The 5,236-nt window shown below is 49.0% G+C and overlaps 1 pseudogene; it reads right to left on the bottom strand.

Moving 5' to 3' along the window:
- Window positions 1-3,276: 3,276 nt before the first annotated feature.
- The window catches only part of LOC129685672 (cancer/testis antigen 55-like), a 7,346-nt pseudogene continuing 5,386 nt past the window's right edge, over window positions 3,277-5,236 (bottom strand).

The following is a 5,236-nucleotide window of genomic DNA, read 5'->3' as shown; positions in this document are numbered from 1 at the left end:
AGGCCTTTCACATAGGGTGGAAAGTTCAGATAGAGCAGGCAGTGTGATAAACAGAACAAAGGTGGGGATGAGGTAAGGCACTCAATGAGTAAGAAGCCTCATGGAGATCTTTAGGGAGATCTGCGCATTGAAGAGGAAATAGCTCATGGGGAGCTTGGACAATGAAGAGGGGACAATGTGTAACAGAGGATTTGGTGAATAAGGCAGCTGGCTCTGGAATGGTGGGAGTCTTGTGGAGAGCAGAAGCCTGGAGAATGGGACAAGATGGAAAAGACAGTGAGTGCAGCCTGGGGAGGGAAGCAGGAGGCTCCAGGGAGTGTAGGAAATTAGGAGCAGTCACCTGAATGCTGGATGGTTGTCTGAGAGGATGGGATTGACAACAGGACTTTCAGGAGGCTATAGGAGCCTGTCCCTGTAGGCGATGGGGGCTTTGGGCAGGAAGATTGAGAGGAGTCTAGTTTCCTCTCGAGATGGTTGGAACACTGAGTTCCGAAGGAAGCTTACTTGTAGTGTGGGATAGTAGGGTCTAGAGGAGGGTGGGCAAGAAGCTTGCTGGGAAGGATGGAGATGGTGGGAAGGGAGGGAGTTGAAGGAAACTTTGGAAGCTGAGGGAGATGGTAACCCTAAGCAGGAATGTTAAAGTGGTCAGTACAGGTTAGGAGGCTGGTGGGAATCAAGAGGCTGATGGGGAACAAAGTAGAGACTGGAGAAGAGGCGAGGAGTCTCAGAGGGCATATGAGTATGAATTTGGGTGAAAGGCTCGATGAGAGGGCAGAATCTGTTGTGGGAGCTAGAGATGTGGCTGGAGGAGCAAGCAGGTCAACAGTTGATGTCCAGATAGGCATGAAGGAGCCACTGGGATTCCAGCTGTAACGGGAGGACATAACCTAAGTAGGACAGCTAGAGGCTGAGGGCTTTAGCAGGGTCTGGGAAAAGCAGAAGCCTCTGAGGTGGGAGTCAGGAATTTCAAGCTGATGTGAGGAGGCTAGTGAATGACAGAATTATGTAGAGGATCCCAAGATCTAGAATAGGAAGTTAGAAGGCTGTGGCTGAAGCCTGCAGGCTCCAGAAATTGAGGGCATTGGTGAAAAACACAGGAGGGTTATTTTGAGCCCAGAGAGCCATAGGTGACCAGGAAGTGAAAGAAGACATTAGGCTGTGGAAGAGGAGGAGGAGAAGAAGGAAGAAGAGGAGGAGGAGAAAGAGGAGGGCAGAGATAGCAAGGAGTCTACAAGGATGCCAGACAGCTCGGGTATAGGAGCCTGGGAAGGATTGACACTGGGAACCTTGTGTTGGATGGAACCAGCAGAAACAAGCAGAAGTTTCCTGTGGAAAGTCAGTGTCTGGCAGAGAGCAGGAAACAGTCTGCTAGTACATGAGCCTGTGGAGGATGCAGGAAGTTGACTAAGGAGAAAGAGCAGGAACCCCTCGGGGTATGATGTGAGCCTGTGAGAGTGTAGATGGTTTCAGACTGGGGCAGGAGTCTTGAACTAATGGTGGGTGCATTACAGAGAGGCAAAGAGGCTCACGTGGATAGGGTAGGGGGAATACTATAACTTTATAGGGGAAAGCAGAAAGCTCTGGGAAGGAATGGAGGACAGGTTCAGGAGAGGTGATTCACCTAGAGTTTAGGAGTCTGAGGATTATGAATGCCTTTCAAGGAAGAGTAGGAAAGTAGGGGTCTGGGCACCAGTCCATGGAGATACTAGGAACATGTTAATGATAGCATTAGACACTGGGCTTGGGAGAACCCCGGGGGGAGGGTATAAGGCTCAGGAGGAGTGCAAGACACTGGGCAGTAGTTAAAGGCTTAGTAATAAGCTTGGCTGACTCACAAGGCTGAGATAAATGTGAGAAGGGTGAGGCATGGGAGAAGTCTGCAGGAAAGGAGAAGGATGAATGCTATGGGAGGGCTTAAAAGCAAGGAAGAAGGCAGGGGTCTTAAGTCTGTAGGAGGAAGGAGGCTTGGGAAGAGATGGGGTGTGTGGAGACTGCTGGAAGCATCTGAATGGTGATGGCAGGCTTGGAGAGGACACAAGGGAAGTTAGGCCATCAAGTGGCCTGGGGAGAGCATTGGAGTCACAGGTAAAGGACGGTGGGTGCATGGGGAGTTGCTGATGGTCAAAGAGGAGGTCTAAATGCCGTGAAAGCATCCAGATTGTCCCTGGGATGATCTGGAAAGGAGTGAAGCAGGCCCAGGTTACTTGTAGGAGGCTCCAGGATGTCCTAGGCCTGTGGGGATCATGTAGGCTTAAGGGGAATTCAGTGTTTACATGGGAGAGGAATAACTGGAGAGGGTGGGAGGCTCATGGTCAGGTGGGCTTATGCTGGAGGGAGGAAACTTCGAAGAGAGAGCAGGAAGCTGGTTAAAGTTGTCAGAAGGCCTAGAAAGTAAAGTGCTCAAGGGAGGGCTGAGTACAGGCTAGGCAGGCAGGGCAGGAAGAGGAAGAAAGTGTGAAGGACAGAAAAGGATGGAGAGAGGGGAAATAGGATGTGGGGGTAGAAATCACATAGGGGACTAGGGGAAGAGGGCAGAAGGCTGAAGAGCAGGAGGGGGCCAAGCAGGGCAGAAAGTTCAGGTAATTGTATGGCGATAAGGAGCGGTAGCTGGACAGGAGAGCAAGGGGTTCAAGAGGAGGATAGGATCCTGATGAGCAAAGCAGGAAGATGTGGAAGGAGCCAGGAGGCTGATGGTAAAGGTTGAAGAATGGGTGGATAGAAGAACCATTGTCATGAGTGAGAAAAAGGCCAGAGTCTCAGGGAAGTCCATGAAGAAATGGGAGGATGTGGAAAGAGGACCCATCATTTCTCAAGTAGGAGGCTTCCTGGGAGACTCAGAGTTAGGATCAGGAAGTTCAAAACAGCCTGGCTTTAGGGGTTCAAGTGTCACTTGTTTGTCACCAGGAGCACCCCAGAGGCCAGAGCACTCTGACAAGAACAGCATTCTCAGCAGCCTTGGTGGTGGGTCTATGTGCCCTCTGCCAGCACCAGCATATTCCTGAGTCCCAAAGCTCCACTGTCTCTGCCTCAATCATCCTGCCAGCTCCCCCTTGTCCAGCCCGCCTCTTCAGGATCACAGGGTCCCCACTAACCAAGGGGCCAGAACAATGTGGTGTTTCTTGTGTGAAAAGTCGTCTGTGCTCTAATGGAACACCAGGTAATTCTATTCCTGGAGACTGGGTGGTCAGTTAGCTGTGGGTAAACACCGTTGCTGCTCATAAAATTCATTTATTAAAATAACATGAACTCTACCTTTGTTATCTCTTACTGCAGGTGGAGGGTTTGCTGGGATTCATTCTCCAGAAGACTCTGATTAGAAAGCTGAGGGTTTATCATGGGAAGATGGGCCCTTCCCACCCTGCTGTATGCTCCCTTGAGTCAGATTTAGGCAGTCTGTGGGCCAGAAGGTTCAAGTTTAACAGTCTCTTTAGAATTCCTAACTTAACTGTTTGCATTAAAGAGGCCCTCTGTCCTTATAGAGATAACATGGAAGAGGGGTTCTCAGGGCCCACAGCCCTACACCTCCTTCACTGGGGTCATGGAGATTGCTCTCCAGTTGTACTTGGGCCGGATGCTCTGAATTATCACCACGCTGACCATGTGGCCTAGAAGAGGAGTGTATCCAGTGGGAAGGTCCAGTGAGCGGAAGGTGAAAAAGATACTGTAGTTCAGCATTCCTTGTCCTTTGTGGATACTGGTCACACACACCTGTCACGAGAAAGTGTGGCAGTGAGTGTGGGAAGCCTGAATCCTTGCTCAGCGTCTGTCCCTCCACACTGGCTCTGACCACTTTTGGACCGCACTCTGTCTCTGTTACCTGCCCTGCCTGTTTTAACTGCCAACACCTGGGGTGCTATGTCACCCACTTCCCTCCTCAGATTCTTCTTTATACCAGTCAAAGGGGACTTTCTCTGCTGACTGTGTCCTGCTCATGAGAGACCATGTCCTAAATATTAATTGTCAGTGGCCGTTAACCCCTGTGATTAATGTTGACAGATCAAGGACTGACTGACACAGAAAAACAGCATGAAGTGGACTATCATTGCCCCATGTCTTGCCCTGTCACTCTGGAAGCTTACGACTTCAATTGGACCTTTGGGAAACTCATTTTGAGGTCAGCTCAACCCCTGTCCCCAGCCTCCACCCCCCTCCCCAGCCTCCACCCCCTTCCCCATACCCTGCTTTCTATTCCCACCTTCAGCACCATGCTTTCTCTCACCACCTTCCCAGCAATGCTCTCTGGACTGCTAGTTTTTTCTTCCTGCTGTTTTAAAAATACCCCAAGGAACCTTCCACCGAGTAAGCCCTGTGCCTCAGAGCTGAAGTATGTCTGTGTATGTCCTCTGTTATCCTTGGTTACCTCTTTACAAAGTCCTTCCACTTAAATAAATGGCTCAAGGTTATATATGCTTCCATATGTTTGCCTTCCCCAGCACACCCCACTGATAGCTAGTCACAGATATTACCAAAGGAATCTTTGAAACAAGGTATCAATAGAGAAAACATTTACCTAGCTCTTCCAGTTGTCTGCGTTTTGTTGCCCTCAATGAGTGTGTTGTGATTTTTGATAACTATTTTGCACAGAATACTCAATATCTAACCAGTGTCCTCTATAAGGCATGAAGCCTATGATGGCTAAGAGAAAACAAAGATGGCTAAGTTGAAAATAATTCTACCATTTAACTGCAGTCTCATCTTTACAGGGCTCTGGATACAAGCCATTCTATTTTAACTTTTCTCAAGTAAAATTTCACTGGTTACATTGGCTTGTAACACCGTGTTCAAGCGAGCATTAGGTGTAAAGTACAGGTGTCTTGTACATCTCCCAGGTAGAATGGAAATTTATAGTTTTCAGACATTGCTTTCCCTCCACTCCGTTAGCATGTGTCACGATCAGGGTCCTCTTTTGAAGTCAGGATGTCATGTATCTCAAGCTTTCTTCAAGCTAAGCAACTCTCTCCCTTCCCTTCTCTGTCCCTCTTTGTGAATCATCTCTCCACCTTTCTCTCTCTCTCTCCTTCCACTCTGTTTTTGCTCTCTACTTTTATCTCTCTCCTATCCTCTATCTCTCTCCCGTCTTATCTCTCTCTCCAATCTTCCCTCTGTCTTTCCCTCTCTACATTTATCTCTCTCCTATCCTCTCTGTCTCTCTCCCTCCTTATCTCTATCCTCCAATCTTCCCTCCATCTCTCCCTCTCATTTCCATCTCAACCTCACACCCTCTCATGTTCCCTTC

The sequence above is a fragment of the Psammomys obesus genome, unplaced genomic scaffold (assembly GCF_907164565.1).
Source record: "Psammomys obesus unplaced genomic scaffold, mPsaObe1.curated_primary_1811, whole genome shotgun sequence".
NCBI lineage: Eukaryota > Metazoa > Chordata > Mammalia > Rodentia > Muridae > Psammomys > Psammomys obesus.
The sequence above is the reverse complement of the archived record's forward strand: the minus strand, read 5'-3'. Positions and strand labels throughout refer to the sequence as shown.